This window comes from Rhinoderma darwinii (genome assembly GCF_050947455.1).
Source record: "Rhinoderma darwinii isolate aRhiDar2 chromosome 11 unlocalized genomic scaffold, aRhiDar2.hap1 SUPER_11_unloc_12, whole genome shotgun sequence".
Lineage (NCBI taxonomy): Eukaryota > Metazoa > Chordata > Amphibia > Anura > Rhinodermatidae > Rhinoderma > Rhinoderma darwinii.
In genome coordinates this window covers 136579-155476 of record NW_027461843.1, presented here as the reverse complement: position 1 = coordinate 155476, position 18898 = coordinate 136579, and positions in this window count along the sequence as shown.

Genomic DNA, 18898 nt, shown 5'->3' with positions numbered 1-18898 from the left:
CCTGTATTACAATAACCCAGCACAGACAGGACACAACATAGTGCTCCTCCTGTATTACAATAACCCAGCACAGACAGGACACCACAGAGTGCTCCTCCTGTATTACAATAACCCAGCACAGACAGGACACAACAGAGTGCTCCTCCTGTATTACAATAACCCAGCACAGACAGGACACCAGAGTGCTCCTCCTGTATTACAATAACCCAGCACAGACAGGACACCAGAGTGCTCCTCCTGTATTACAATAACCCAGCACAGACAGGACACCACAGAGTGCTCCTCCTGTATTACAATAACCCGGCACAGAGGAGACACCACAGAGTGCTCCTCCTGTATTACAATAACCCAGCACAGACAGGACACCAGAGTGCTCCTCCTGTATTACAATAACCCAGCACAGAGGAGACACCACAGAGTGCTCCTCCTGTATTACAATAACCCAGCACAGACAGGACACAACAGAGTGCTCCTCCTGTATTACAATAACCCAGCACAGACAGGACACCAGAGTGCTCCTCCTGTATTACAATAACCCAGCACAGACAGGACACCACAGAGTGCTCCTCCTGTATTACAATAACCCAGCACAGACAGGACACCAGAGTGCTCCTCCTGTATTACAATAACCCATCACAGAGGAGACACCACAGAGTGCTCCTCCTGTATTACAATAACCCAGCACAGACAGGACACCAGAGTGCTCCTCCTGTATTACAATAACCTGGCACAGAGGAGACACCACAGAGTGCTCCTCCTGTATTACAATAACCCGGCACAGAGGAGACACCACAGAGTGCTCCTCCTGTATTACAATAACCCAGCACAGACAGGACACCAGAGTGCTCCTCCTGTATTACAATAACCCAGCACAGACAGGACACCAGAGTGCTCCTCCTGTATTACAATAACCCAGCACAGACAGGACACCAGAGTGCTCCTCCTGTATTACAATAACCCAGCACAGAGGAGACACCACAGAGTGCTCCTCCTGTATTACAATAACCCAGCACAGACAAGACACCAGAGTGCTCCTCCTGTATTACAATAACCCAGCACAGACAGGACACCAGAGTGCTCCTCCTGTATTACAATAACCCAGCACAGACAGGACACCAGAGTGCTCCTCCTGTATTACAATAACCCAGCACAGACAGGACACCACAGAGTGCTCCTCCTGTATTACAATAACCCGGCACAGAGGAGACACCACAGAGTGCTCCTCCTGTATTACAATAACCCAGCACAGACAGGACACCAGAGTGCTCCTCCTGTATTACAATAACCCAGCACAGACAGGACACCACAGAGTGCTCCTCCTGTATTACAATAACCCGGCACAGAGGAGACACCACAGAGTGCTCCTCCTGTATTACAATAACCCAGCACAGACAGGACACCACAGAGTGCTCCTCCTGTATTACAATAACCCAGCACAGACAGGACACAACAGAGTGCTCCTCCTGTATTACAATAACCCAGCACAGACAGGACACCACAGAGTGCTCCTCCTGTATTACAATAACCCGGCACAGAGGAGACACCACAGAGTGCTCCTCCTGTATTACAATAACCCAGCACAGACAGGACACCAGAGTGCTCCTCCTGTATTACAATAACCCAGCACAGACAGGACACCAGAGTGCTCCTCCTGTATTACAATAACCCAGCACAGACAGGGCACCAGAGTGCTCCTCCTGTATTACAATAACCCAGCACAGACAGGACACCACAGAGTGCTCCTCCTGTATTACAATAACCCGGCACAGAGGAGACACCACAGAGTGCTCCTCCTGTATTACAATAACCCAGCACAGACAGGACACCACAGAGTGCTCCTCCTGTATTACAATAACCCAGCACAGACAGGACACCACAGAGTGCTCCTCCTGTATTACAATAACCCAGCACAGACAGGACACCAGAGTGCTCCTCCTGTATTACAATAACCCGGCACAGAGGAGACACCACAGAGTGCTCCTCCTGTATTACAATAACCCAGCACAGACAGGACACCACAGAGTGCTCCTCCTGTATTACAATAACCCAGCACAGACAGGACACAACAGAGTGCTCCTCCTGTATTACAATAACCCAGCACAGACAGGACACCACAGAGTGCTCCTCCTGTATTACAATAACCCGGCACAGAGGAGACACCACAGAGTGCTCCTCCTGTATTACAATAACCCAGCACAGACAGGACACCACAGAGTGCTCCTCCTGTATTACAATAACCCAGCACAGACAGGACACAACATAGTGCTCCTCCTGTATTACAATAACCCAGCACAGACAGGACACCACAGAGTGCTCCTCCTGTATTACAATAACCCAGCACAGACAGGACACAACAGAGTGCTCCTCCTGTATTACAATAACCCAGCACAGACAGGACACCAGAGTGCTCCTCCTGTATTACAATAACCCAGCACAGACAGGACACCACAGAGTGCTCCTCCTGTATTACAATAACCCAGCACAGAGGAGACACCACAGAGTGCTCCTCCTGTATTACAATAACCCAGCACAGACAGGACACCACAGAGTGCTCCTCCTGTATTACAATAACCCAGCACAGACAGGACACCACAGAGTGCTCCTCCTGTATTACAATAACCCAGCACAGACAGGACACCAGAGTGCTCCTCCTGTATTACAATAACCCAGCACAGACAGGACACCACAGAGTGCTCCTCCTGTATTACAATAACCCAGCACAGAGGAGACACCACAGAGTGCTCCTCCTGTATTACAATAACCCAGCACAGACAGGACACCAGAGTGCTCCTCCTGTATTACAATAACCCAGCACAGACAGGACACCACAGAGTGCTCCTCCTGTATTACAATAACCCGGCACAGAGGAGACACCACAGAGTGCTCCTCCTGTATTACAATAACCCAGCACAGACAGGACACCACAGAGTGCTCCTCCTGTATTACAATAACCCAGCACAGACAGGACACAACAGAGTGCTCCTCCTGTATTACAATAACCCAGCACAGACAGGACACCACAGAGTGCTCCTCCTGTATTACAATAACCCGGCACAGAGGAGACACCACAGAGTGCTCCTCCTGTATTACAATAACCCAGCACAGACAGGACACCAGAGTGCTCCTCCTGTATTACAATAACCCAGCACAGACAGGACACCAGAGTGCTCCTCCTGTATTACAATAACCCAGCACAGACAGGGCACCAGAGTGCTCCTCCTGTATTACAATAACCCAGCACAGACAGGACACCACAGAGTGCTCCTCCTGTATTACAATAACCCGGCACAGAGGAGACACCACAGAGTGCTCCTCCTGTATTACAATAACCCAGCACAGACAGGACACCACAGAGTGCTCCTCCTGTATTACAATAACCCAGCACAGACAGGACACCACAGAGTGCTCCTCCTGTATTACAATAACCCAGCACAGACAGGACACCAGAGTGCTCCTCCTGTATTACAATAACCCGGCACAGAGGAGACACCACAGAGTGCTCCTCCTGTATTACAATAACCCAGCACAGACAGGACACCACAGAGTGCTCCTCCTGTATTACAATAACCCAGCACAGACAGGACACAACAGAGTGCTCCTCCTGTATTACAATAACCCAGCACAGACAGGACACCACAGAGTGCTCCTCCTGTATTACAATAACCCGGCACAGAGGAGACACCACAGAGTGCTCCTCCTGTATTACAATAACCCAGCACAGACAGGACACCACAGAGTGCTCCTCCTGTATTACAATAACCCAGCACAGACAGGACACAACATAGTGCTCCTCCTGTATTACAATAACCCAGCACAGACAGGACACCACAGAGTGCTCCTCCTGTATTACAATAACCCAGCACAGACAGGACACAACAGAGTGCTCCTCCTGTATTACAATAACCCAGCACAGACAGGACACCAGAGTGCTCCTCCTGTATTACAATAACCCAGCACAGACAGGACACCAGAGTGCTCCTCCTGTATTACAATAACCCAGCACAGACAGGACACCACAGAGTGCTCCTCCTGTATTACAATAACCCGGCACAGAGGAGACACCACAGAGTGCTCCTCCTGTATTACAATAACCCAGCACAGACAGGCCACCACAGAGTGCTCTTCCTGTATAAGGGCGGGTTCACACATGGCGGAATTGCACTTAAATTCCGCTGCGGACACTCCGCAGCGTTAATCCGCAGCGGAGCCGTTTCTACATTGACTTTCACTTTAATTTAGCAGTGTTCGTTTACACGATGCGTACAATTCCGCTGCGGAGCATAGGCTGCGGAGCGGAATTTGGTGTCCGCAGCATGCTCTGTCTGTTGCGGAGCAGTGGCGGACTCATGGCGGAATTTCTCCATTGACTTCAATGGAGATTCAAAGTTCCGCAATGAAGTCCGCAGCTGTCATGCACATGTCATGTGTGCTGCGGATGCGTCTTGCTTTTTTTACTTGACATTTCTTCATTCTGGCTGGACCTATGTATTTCTAGGTCTACAGCCAGACTGAGGAAGTCAATGGGGCTCCCGTAATGACGGGAGCGTTGCTAGGAGACGTCAGTAAATAGTCACTGTCCAGGGTGCTGAAAGAGTTAAGCGATCGGCAGTAACTGTTTCTGCACCCGGGACAGTGACTACCGATCCCAATATACATGTATCTGTAAAAAAAAATGAAGTTCGTACTTACCGAGAACTCCCTGTTTCTGTCTCCAGTCCGGCCTCCCAGGATGACGTTTCAGTGTAAGTGACGGCTGCAGCCAATCACAGGCCAAGCACAGGCTGCAGCGGTCACATGGACTGGCGCGTCATCCAGGGAGGTCGGGCTGGATGCCGAAGGAGGGACGCGTCATAAAGACAACGGGCGGTAAGTATGAATTTCTTTTACTTTCACTAGGGAAAGTGCTGTCCCTTCTCTCTATCCTGCACTGATAGGGAGAAGGGAAGCACTTTTCCCGCAGTCCGCAGCAGCTAGTCCGCATCAATTTTCTGCACATTTTGTGCAGATCCGCAGCCGTAATCCGCAACCCGGATTAGGTGCGGCATTGATGCGGACAGTTGCGGAGGAATTCCGCCATGTGTGGTCATGCCCTTACAATAACCCAGCACAGAGGAGACACCACAGAGTGCTCCTCCTGCATTACAATAACCCAGCACAGACAGGACACCAGAGTGCTCCTCCTGTATTACAATAACCCAGCACAGACAGGACACCACAGAGTGCTCCTCCTGTATTACAATAACCCAGCACAGACAGGACACCAGAGTGCTCCTCCTGTATTACAATAACCCTGCACAGACAGGACACCAGAGTGCTCCTCCTGTATTACAATAACCCAGCACAGACAGGACACCAGAGTGCTCCTCCTGTATTACAATAACCCAGCACAGACAGGACACCACAGAGTGCTCCTCCTGTATTACAATAACCCGGCACAGAGGAGACACCACAGAGTGCTCCTCCTGTATTACAATAACCCAGCACAGACAGGACACCACAGAGTGCTCCTCCTGTATTACAATAACCCAGCACAGACAGGACACCACAGAGTGCTCCTCCTGTATTACAATAACCCGGCACAGAGGAGACACCACAGAGTGCTCCTCCTGTATTACAATAACCCAGCACAGACAGGACACCAGAGTGCTCCTCCTGTATTACAATAACCCAGCACAGACAGGACACCAGAGTGCTCCTCCTGTATTACAATAACCCAGCACAGACAGGACACCAGAGTGCTCCTCCTGTATTACAATAACCCAGCACAGACAGGACACCACAGAGTGCTCCTCCTGTATTACAATAACCCAGCACAGACAGGACACCACAGAGTGCTCCTCCTGTATTACAATAACCCGGCACAGAGGAGACACCACAGAGTGCTCCTCCTGTATTACAATAACCCAGCACAGACAGGACACCACAGAGTGCTCCTCCTGTATTACAATAACCCAGCACAGACAGGACACAACAGAGTGCTCCTCCTGTATTACAATAACCCAGCACAGACAGGACACCACAGAGTGCTCCTCCTGTATTACAATAACCCGGCACAGAGGAGACACCACAGAGTGCTCCTCCTGTATTACAATAACCCAGCACAGACAGGACACCACCAGAGTGCTCCTCCTGTATTACAATAACCCAGCACAGACAGGACACCAGAGTGCTCCTCCTGTATTACAATAACCCAGCACAGACAGGACACCAGAGTGCTCCTCCTGTATTACAATAACCCAGCACAGACAGGACACCACAGAGTGCTCCTCCTGTATTACAATAACCCAGCACAGACAGGACACCAGAGTGCTCCTCCTGTATTACAATAACCCAGCACAGACAGGACACCAGAGTGCTCCTCCTGTATTACAATAACCCAGCACAGACAGGACACCAGAGTGCTCCTCCTGTATTACAATAACCCAGCACAGAGGAGACACCACAGAGTGCTCCTCCTGTATTACAATAACCCAGCACAGACAAGACACCAGAGTGCTCCTCCTGTATTACAATAACCCAGCACAGACAGGACACCAGAGTGTTCCTCCTGTATTACAATAACCCAGCACAGACAGGGCACCAGAGTGCTCCTCCTGTATTACAATAACCCAGCACAGACAAGACACCAGAGTGCTCCTCCTGTATTACAATAACCCAGCACAGACAGGACACCACAGAGTGCTCCTCCTGTATTACAATAACCCAGCACAGACAGGACACCAGAGTGCTCCTCCTGTATTACAATAACCCTGCACAGACAGGACACCAGAGTGCTCCTCCTGTATTACAATAACCCAGCACAGACAGGACACCAGAGTGCTCCTCCTGTATTACAATAACCCAGCACAGACAGGACACCACAGAGTGCTCCTCCTGTATTACAATAACCCGGCACAGAGGAGACACCACAGAGTGCTCCTCCTGTATTACAATAACCCAGCACAGACAGGACACCACAGAGTGCTCCTCCTGTATTACAATAACCCAGCACAGACAGGACACAACAGAGTGCTCCTCCTGTATTACAATAACCCAGCACAGACAGGACACCAGAGTGCTCCTCCTGTATTACAATAATCCAGCACAGACAGGACACCACAGAGTGCTCCTCCTGTATTACAATAACCCAGCACAGACAGGACACCAGAGTGCTCCTCCTGTATTACAATAACCCATCACAGAGGAGACACCACAGAGTGCTCCTCCTGTATTACAATAACCCAGAATAGACAGGACACCAGAGTGCTCCTCCTGTATTACAATAACCTGGCACAGAGGAGACACCACAGAGTGCTCCTCCTGTATTACAATAACCCAGCACAGAGGAGACACCACAGAGTGCTCCTCCTGTATTACAATAACTCAGCACAGACAGGACACCAGAGTGCTCCTCCTGTATTACAATAACCCAGCACAGACAGGACACCAGAGTGCTCCTCCTGTATTACAATAACCCAGCACAGACAGGACACCAGAGTGCTCCTCCTGTATTACAATAACCCAGCACAGAGGAGACACCACAGAGTGCTCCTCCTGTATTACAATAACCCAGCACAGACAAGACACCAGAGTGCTCCTCCTGTATTACAATAACCCAGCACAGACAGGACACCAGAGTGTTCCTCCTGTATTACAATAACCCAGCACAGACAGGACACCAGAGTGCTCCTCCTGTATTACAATAACCCAGCACAGACAAGACACCAGAGTGCTCCTCCTGTATTACAATAACCCAGCACAGACAGGACACCACAGAGTGCTCCTCCTGTATTACAATAACCCAGCACAGACAGGACACCAGAGTGCTCCTCCTGTATTACAATAACCCTGCACAGACAGGACACCAGAGTGCTCCTCCTGTATTACAATAACCCAGCACAGACAGGACACCAGAGTGCTCCTCCTGTATTACAATAACCCAGCACAGACAGGACACCACAGAGTGCTCCTCCTGTATTACAATAACCCGGCACAGAGGAGACACCACAGAGTGCTCCTCCTGTATTACAATAACCCAGCACAGACAGGACACCACAGAGTGCTCCTCCTGTATTACAATAACCCAGCACAGACAGGACACAACAGAGTGCTCCTCCTGTATTACAATAACCCAGCACAGACAGGACACCACAGAGTGCTCCTCCTGTATTACAATAACCCGGCACAGAGGAGACACCACAGAGTGCTCCTCCTGTATTACAATAACCCAGCACAGACAGGACACCAGAGTGCTCCTCCTGTATTACAATAACCCAGCACAGACAGGACACCAGAGTGCTCCTCCTGTATTACAATAACCCAGCACAGACAGGACACCAGAGTGCTCCTCCTGTATTACAATAACCCAGCACAGACAGGACACCACAGAGTGCTCCTCCTGTATTACAATAACCCAGCACAGACAGGACACCACAGAGTGCTCCTCCTGTATTACAATAACCCGGCACAGAGGAGACACCACAGAGTGCTCCTCCTGTATTACAATAACCCAGCACAGACAGGACACCACAGAGTGCTCCTCCTGTATTACAATAACCCAGCACAGACAGGACACAACAGAGTGCTCCTCCTGTATTACAATAACCCAGCACAGACAGGACACCACAGAGTGCTCCTCCTGTATTACAATAACCCGGCACAGAGGAGACACCACAGAGTGCTCCTCCTGTATTACAATAACCCAGCACAGACAGGACACCACCAGAGTGCTCCTCCTGTATTACAATAACCCAGCACAGACAGGACACCAGAGTGCTCCTCCTGTATTACAATAACCCAGCACAGACAGGACACCAGAGTGCTCCTCCTGTATTACAATAACCCAGCACAGACAGGACACCACAGAGTGCTCCTCCTGTATTACAATAACCCAGCACAGACAGGACACCACAGAGTGCTCCTCCTGTATTACAATAACCCGGCACAGAGGAGACACCACAGAGTGCTCCTCCTGTATTACAATAACCCAGCACAGACAGGACACCACAGAGATCTCCTCCTGTATTACAATAACCCAGCACAGACAGGACACAACAGAGTGCTCCTCCTGTATTACAATAACCCAGCACAGACAGGACACCACAGAGTGCTCCTCCTGTATTACAATAACCCAGCACAGACAGGACACAACAGAGTGCTCCTCCTGTATTACAATAACCCAGCACAGACAGGACACCAGAGTGCTCCTCCTGTATTACAATAACCCAGCACAGACAGGACACCAGAGTGCTCCTCCTGTATTACAATAACCCAGCACAGACAGGACACCACAGAGTGCTCCTCCTGTATTACAATAACCCGGCACAGAGGAGACACCACAGAGTGCTCCTCCTGTATTACAATAACCCAGCACAGACAGGCCACCACAGAGTGCTCTTCCTGTATTACAATAACCCAGCACAGAGGAGACACCACAGAGTGCTCCTCCTGCATTACAATAACCCAGCACAGACAGGACACCAGAGTGCTCCTCCTGTATTACAATAACCCAGCACAGACAGGACACCACAGAGTGCTCCTCCTGTATTACAATAACCCAGCACAGACAGGACACCAGAGTGCTCCTCCTGTATTACAATAACCCTGCACAGACAGGACACCAGAGTGCTCCTCCTGTATTACAATAACCCAGCACAGACAGGACACCAGAGTGCTCCTCCTGTATTACAATAACCCAGCACAGACAGGACACCACAGAGTGCTCCTCCTGTATTACAATAACCCGGCACAGAGGAGACACCACAGAGTGCTCCTCCTGTATTACAATAACCCAGCACAGACAGGACACCACAGAGTGCTCCTCCTGTATTACAATAACCCAGCACAGACAGGACACAACAGAGTTCTCCTCCTGTATTACAATAACCCAGCACAGACAGGACACCACAGAGTGCTCCTCCTGTATTACAATAACCCGGCACAGAGGAGACACCACAGAGTGCTCCTCCTGTATTACAATAACCCAGCACAGACAGGACACCAGAGTGCTCCTCCTGTATTACAATAACCCAGCACAGACAGGACACCAGAGTGCTCCTCCTGTATTACAATAACCCAGCACAGACAGGACACCAGAGTGCTCCTCCTGTATTACAATAACCCAGCACAGACAGGACACCACAGAGTGCTCCTCCTGTATTACAATAACCCAGCACAGACAGGACACCACAGAGTGCTCCTCCTGTATTACAATAACCCGGCACAGAGGAGACACCACAGAGTGCTCCTCCTGTATTACAATAACCCAGCACAGACAGGACACCACAGAGTGCTCCTCCTGTATTACAATAACCCAGCACAGACAGGACACAACAGAGTGCTCCTCCTGTATTACAATAAAACAGCACAGACAGGACACCACAGAGTGCTCCTCCTGTATTACAATAACCCGGCACAGAGGAGACACCACAGAGTGCTCCTCCTGTATTACAATAACCCAGCACAGACAGGACACCACCAGAGTGCTCCTCCTGTATTACAATAACCCAGCACAGACAGGACACCAGAGTGCTCCTCCTGTATTACAATAACCCAGCACAGACAGGACACCAGAGTGCTCCTCCTGTATTACAATAACCCAGCACAGACAGGACACCACAGAGTGCTCCTCCTGTATTACAATAACCCAGCACAGACAGGACACCAGAGTGCTCCTCCTGTATTACAATAACCCAGCACAGACAGGACACCAGAGTGCTCCTCCTGTATTACAATAACCCAGCACAGACAGGACACCAGAGTGCTCCTCCTGTATTACAATAACCCAGCACAGAGGAGGCACCACAGAGTGCTCCTCCTGTATTACAATAACCCAGCACAGACAAGACACCAGAGTGCTCCTCCTGTATTACAATAACCCAGCACAGACAGGACACCAGAGTGTTCCTCCTGTATTACAATAACCCAGCACAGACAGGACACCAGAGTGCTCCTCCTGTATTACAATAACCCAGCACAGACAAGACACCAGAGTGCTCCTCCTGTATTACAATAACCCAGCACAGACAGGACACCACAGAGTGCTCCTCCTGTATTACAATAACCCAGCACAGACAGGACACCAGAGTGCTCCTCCTGTATTACAATAACCCTGCACAGACAGGACACCAGAGTGCTCCTCCTGTATTACAATAACCCAGCACAGACAGGACACCAGAGTGCTCCTCCTGTATTACAATAACCCAGCACAGACAGGACACCACAGAGTGCTCCTCCTGTATTACAATAACCCGGCACAGAGGAGACACCACAGAGTGCTCCTCCTGTATTACAATAACCCAGCACAGACAGGACACCACAGAGTGCTCCTCCTGTATTACAATAACCCAGCACAGACAGGACACAACAGAGTGCTCCTCCTGTATTACAATAACCCAGCACAGACAGGACACCACAGAGTGCTCCTCCTGTATTACAATAACCCGGCACAGAGGAGACACCACAGAGTGCTCCTCCTGTATTACAATAACCCAGCACAGACAGGACACCAGAGTGCTCCTCCTGTATTACAATAACCCAGCACAGACAGGACACCAGAGTGCTCCTCCTGTATTACAATAACCCAGCACAGACAGGACACCACAGAGTGCTCCTCCTCTATTACAATAACCCAGCACAGACAGGACACCACAGAGTGCTCCTCCTGTATTACAATAACCCAGCACAGACAGGACACCAGAGTGCTCCTCCTGTATTACAATAACCCAGCACAGACAGGACACCAGAGTGCTCCTCCTGTATTACAATAACCTGGCACAGACAGGACACCACAGAGTGCTCCGCCTGTATTACAATAACCCAACACAGACAGGACACCACAGAGTGCTCCTCCTGTATTACAATAACCCGGCACAGACAGAACACCACAGAGTGCTCCTCCTGTATTACAATAACCCAGCACAGACAGGACACCAGAGTGCTCCTCCTGTATTACAATAACCCAGCACAGACAGGACACCAGAGTGCTCCTCCTGTATTACAATAACCCAGCACAGACAGGACACCACAGAGTGCTCCTCCTGTATTACAATAACCCAGCACAGACAGGACACCAGAGTGCTCCTCCTGTATTACAATAACCCAGCACAGACAGGACACCAGAGTGCTCCTCCTGTATTACAATAACCCGGCACAGACAGGACACCACAGAGTGCTCCTCCTGTATTACAATAACCCAACACAGACAGGACACCACAGAGTGCTCCTCCTGTATTACAATAACCCGGCACAGACAGGACACCACAGAGTGCTCCTCCTGTATTACAATAACCCAGCACAGACAGGACACCAGAGTGCTCCTCCTGTATTACAATAACCCAGCACAGACAGGACACCACAGAGTGCTCCTCCTGTATTACAATAACCCGGCACAGAGGAGACACCACAGAGTGCTCCTCCTGTATTACAATAACCCAGCACAGACAGGCCACCACAGAGTGCTCTTCCTGTATTACAATAACCCAGCACAGAGGAGACACCACAGAGTGCTCCTCCTGCATTACAATAACCCAGCACAGACAGGACACCAGAGTGCTCCTCCTGTATTACAATAACCCAGCACAGACAGGACACCACAGAGTGCTCCTCCTGTATTACAATAACCCAGCACAGACAGGACACCAGAGTGCTCCTCCTGTATTACAATAACCCTGCACAGACAGGACACCAGAGTGCTCCTCCTGTATTACAATAACCCAGCACAGACAGGACACCAGAGTGCTCCTCCTGTATTACAATAACCCAGCACAGACAGGACACCACAGAGTGCTCCTCCTGTATTACAATAACCCGGCACAGAGGAGACACCACAGAGTGCTCCTCCTGTATTACAATAACCCAGCACAGACAGGACACCACAGAGTGCTCCTCCTGTATTACAATAACCCAGCACAGACAGGACACAACAGAGTGCTCCTCCTGTATTACAATAACCCAGCACAGACAGGACACCACAGAGTGCTCCTCCTGTATTACAATAACCCGGCACAGAGGAGACACCACAGAGTGCTCCTCCTGTATTGCAATAACCCAGCACAGACAGGACACCAGAGTGCTCCTCCTGTATTACAATAACCCAGCACAGACAGGACACCAGAGTGCTCCTCCTGTATTACAATAACCCAGCACAGACAGGACACCAGAGTGCTCCTCCTGTATTACAATAACCCAGCACAGACAGGACACCACAGAGTGCTCCTCCTGTATTACAATAACCCAGCACAGACAGGACACCACAGAGTGCTCCTCCTGTATTACAATAACCCGGCACAGAGGAGACACCACAGAGTGCTCCTCCTGTATTACAATAACCCAGCACAGACAGGACACCACAGAGTGCTCCTCCTGTATTACAATAACCCAGCACAGACAGGACACAACAGAGTGCTCCTCCTGTATTACAATAACCCAGCACAGACAGGACACCACAGAGTGCTCCTCCTGTATTACAATAACCCGGCACAGAGGAGACACCACAGAGTGCTCCTCCTGTATTACAATAACCCAGCACAGACAGGACACCACCAGAGTGCTCCTCCTGTATTACAATAACCCAGCACAGACAGGACACCAGAGTGCTCCTCCTGTATTACAATAACCCAGCACAGACAGGACACCAGAGTGCTCCTCCTGTATTACAATAACCCAGCACAGACAGGACACCACAGAGTGCTCCTCCTGTATTACAATAACCCAGCACAGACAGGACACCAGAGTGCTCCTCCTGTATTACAATAACCCAGCACAGACAGGACACCAGAGTGCTCCTCCTGTATTACAATAACCCAGCACAGACAGGACACCAGAGTGCTCCTCCTGTATTACAATAACCCAGCACAGAGGAGACACCACAGAGTGCTCCTCCTGTATTACAATAACCCAGCACAGACAAGACACCAGAGTGCTCCTCCTGTATTACAATAACCCAGCACAGACAGGACACCAGAGTGCTCCTCCTGTATTACAATAACCCAGCACAGACAAGACACCAGAGTGCTCCTCCTGTATTACAATAACCCAGCACAGACAGGACACCACAGAGTGCTCCTCCTGTATTACAATAACCCAGCACAGACAGGACACCAGAGTGCTCCTCCTGTATTACAATAACCCTGCACAGACAGGACACCAGAGTGCTCCTCCTGTATTACAATAACCCAGCACAGACAGGACACCAGAGTGCTCCTCCTGTATTACAATAACCCAGCACAGACAGGACACCACAGAGTGCTCCTCCTGTATTACAATAACCCGGCACAGAGGAGACACCACAGAGTGCTCCTCCTGTATTACAATAACCCAGCACAGACAGGACACCACAGAGTGCTCCTCCTGTATTACAATAACCCAGCACAGACAGGACACAACAGAGTGCTCCTCCTGTATTACAATAACCCAGCACAGACAGGACACCACAGAGTGCTCCTCCTGTATTACAATAACCCGGCACAGAGGAGACACCACAGAGTGCTCCTCCTGTATTACAATAACCCAGCACAGACAGGACACCAGAGTGCTCCTCCTGTATTACAATAACCCAGCACAGACAGGACACCAGAGTGCTCCTCCTGTATTACAATAACCCAGCACAGACAGGACACCACAGAGTGCTCCTCCTGTATTACAATAACCCAGCACAGACAGGACACCACAGAGTGCTCCTCCTGTATTACAATAACCCAGCACAGACAGGACACCACAGAGTGCTCCTCCTGTATTACAATAACCCAGCACAGACAGGACACCACAGAGTGCTCCTCCTGTATTACAATAACCCAGCACAGACAGGACACCACAGAGTGCTCCTCCTGTATTACAATAACCCAGCACAGACAGGACACCACAGAGTGCTCCTCCTGTATTACAATAACCCATCACAGACAGGACACCAGAGTGCTCCTCCTGTATTACAATAACCCAGCACAGACAGGACACCAGAGTGCTCCTCCTGTATTACAATAACCCGGCACAGACAGGACACCACAGAGTGCTCCGCCTGTATTACAATAACCCAACACAGACAGGACACCACAGAGTGCTCCTCCTGTATTACAATAACCCGGCACAGACAGGACACCACAGAGTGCTCCTCCTGTATTACAATAACCCAGCACAGACAGGACACCAGAGTGCTCCTCCTGTATTACAATAACCCAGCACAGACAGGACACCAGAGTGCTCCTCCTGTATTACAATAACCCAGCACAGACAGGACACCACAGAGTGCTCCTCCTGTATTACAATAACCCAGCACAGACAGGACACCAGAGTGCTCCTCCTGTATTACAATAACCCAGCACAGACAGGACACCAGAGTGCTCCTCCTGTATTACAATAACCCGGCACAGACAGGACACCACAGAGTGCTCCTCCTGTATTACAATAACCCAACACAGACAGGACACCACAGAGTGCTCCTCCTGTATTACAATAACCCGGCACAGACAGGACACCACAGAGTGCTCCTCCTGTATTACAATAACCCAGCACAGACAGGACACCAGAGTGCTCCTCCTGTATTACAATAACCCAGCACAGACAGGACACCACAGAGTGCTCCTCCTGTATTACAATAACCCGGCACAGAGGAGACACCACAGAGTGCTCCTCCTGTATTACAATAACCCAGCACAGACAGGACACCACAGAGTGCTCCTCCGGTATTACAATAACCCAGCACAGACAGGACACAACAGAGTGCTCCTCCTGTATTACAATAACCCAGCACAGACAGGACACCAGAGTGCTCCTCCTGTATTACAATAACCCAGCACAGACAGGACACCACAGAGTGCTCCTCCTGTATTACAATAACCCGGCACAGAGGAGACACCACAGAGTGCTCCTCCTGTATTACAATAACCCAGCACAGACAGGACACCACAGAGTGCTCCTCCTGTATTACAATAACCCAGCACAGACAGGACACAACAGAGTGCTCCTCCTGTATTACAATAACCCAGCACAGACAGGACACCAGAGTGCTCCTCCTGTATTACAATAACCCAGCACAGACAGGACACCACAGAGTGCTCCTCCTGTATTACAATAACCCAGCACAGACAGGACACCAGAGTGCTCCTCCTGTATTACAATAACCCAGCACAGACAGGACACCACAGAGTGCTCCTCCTGTATTACAATAACCCAGCACAGACAGGACACCAGAGTGCTCCTCCTGTATTACAATAACCCAGCACAGACAGGACACCACAGAGTGCTCCTCCTGTATTACAATAACCCAGCACAGACAGGACACCAGAGTGCTCCTCCTGTATTACAATAACCCAGCACAGAGGAGACACCACAGAGTGCTCCTCCTGTATTACAATAACCCAGCACAGACAGGACACCAGAGTGCTCGTCCTGTATTACAATAACCCAGCACAGACAGGACACCACAGAGTGCTCCTCCTGTATTACAATAACCCGGCACAGAGGAGACACCACAGAGTGCTCCTCCTGTATTACAATAACCCAGCACAGACAGGACACCACAGAGTGCTCCTCCTGTATTACAATAACCCAGCACAGACAGGACACAACAGAGTGCTCCTCCTGTATTACAATAACCCAGCACAGACAGGACACCACAGAGTGCTCCTCCTGTATTACAATAACCCGGCACAGAGGAGACACCACAGAGTGCTCCTCCTGTATTACAATAACCCAGCACAGACAGGACACCAGAGTGCTCCTCCTGTATTACAATAACCCAGCACAGACAGGACACCAGAGTGCTCCTCCTGTATTACAATAACCCAGCACAGACAGGACACCACAGAGTTCTCCTCCTGTATTACAATAACCCAGCACAGACAGGACACCACAGAGTGCTCCTCCTGTATTACAATAACCCAGCACAGACAGGACACCAGAGTGCTCCTCCTGTATTACAATAACCCAGCACAGACAGGACACCAGAGTGCTCCTCCTGTATTACAATAACCCGGCACAGACAGGACACCACAGAGTGCTCCTCCTGTATTACAATAACCCAACACAGACAGGACACCACAGAGTGCTCCTCCTGTATTACAATAACCCGGCACAGACAGGACACCACAGAGTGCTCCTCCTGTATTACAATAACCCAGCACAGACAGGACACCAGAGTGCTCCTCCTGTATTACAATAACCCAGCACAGACAGGACACCAGAGTGCTCCTCCTGTATTACAATAACCCGGCACAGACAGGACACCACAGAGTGCTCCTCCTGTATTACAATAACCCAACACAGACAGGACACCACAGAGTGCTCCTCCTGTATTACAATAACCCGGCACAGACAGGACACCACAGAGTGCTCCTCCTGTATTACAATAACCCAGCACAGACAGGACACCAGAGTGCTCCTCCTGTATTACAATAACCCAGCACAGACAGGACACCACAGAGTGCTCCTCCTGTATTACAATAACCCGGCACAGAGGAGACACCACAGAGTGCTCCTCCTGTATTACAATAACCCAGCACAGACAGGACACCACAGAGTGCTCCTCCTGTATTACAATAACCCAGCACAGACAGGACACAACAGAGTGCTCCTCCTGTATTACAATAACCCAGCACAGACAGGACACCAGAGTGCTCCTCCTGTATTACAATAACCCAGCACAGACAGGACACCACAGAGTGCTCCTCCTGTATTACAATAACCCGGCACAGAGGAGACACCACAGAGTGCTCCTCCTGTATTACAATAACCCAGCACAGACAGGACACCACAGAGTGCTCCTCCTGTATTACAATAACCCAGCACAGACAGGACACAACAGAGTGCTCCTCCTGTATTACAATAACCCAGCACAGACAGGACACCAGAGTGCTCCTCCTGTATTACAATAACCCAGCACAGACAGGACACCACAGAGTGCTCCTCCTGTATTACAATAACCCAGCACAGACAGGACACCAGAGTGCTCCTCCTGTATTACAATAACCCAGCACAGACAGGACACCACAGAGTGCTCCTCCTGTATTACAATAACCCAGCACAAACAGGACACCAGAGTGCTCCTCCTGTATTACAATAACCCAGCACAGACAGGACACCACAGAGTGCTCCTCCTGTATTACAATAACCCAGCACAGACAGGACACCAGAGTGCTCCTCCTGTATTACAATAACCCAGCACAGAGGAGACACCACAGAGTGCTCCTCCTGTATTACAATAACCCAGCACAGACAAGACACCAGAGTGCTCCTCCTGTATTACAATAACCCAGCACAGACAGGACACCAGAGTGCTCCTCCTGTATTACAATAACCCAGCACAGACAGGACACCACAGAGTGCTCCTCCTGTATTACAATAACCCAGCACAGACAGGACACCACAGAGTGCTCCTCCTGTATTACAATAACCCAGCACAGACAGGACACCACAGAGTGCTCCTCCTGTATTACAATAACCCAGCACAGACAGGACACCACAGAGTGCTCCTCCTGTATTACAATTACCCAGCACAGACAGGACACCAGAGTGCTCCTCCTGTATTACAATAACCCAGCACAGACAGGACACCAAAGAGGGGTCCTCCTGCATTACAATAACCCAGCACAGACAGGACACCACAGAGTGCTCCTCCTGTATTACAATAACCCAGCACAGACAGGACACCACAGAGTGCTCCTCCTGTATTACAATAACCCGGCACAGACAGGACACCACAGAGTGCTCCTCCTGTATTACAATAACCCAACACAGACAGGACACCACAGAGTGCTCCTCCTGTATTACAATAACCCGGCACAGACAGGACACCACAGAGTGCTCCTCCTGTATTACAATAACCCAGCACAGACAGGACACCAGAGTGCTCCTCCTGTATTACAATAACCCAGCACAGACAGGACACCAGAGTGCTCCTCCTGTATTACAATAACCCAGCACAGAC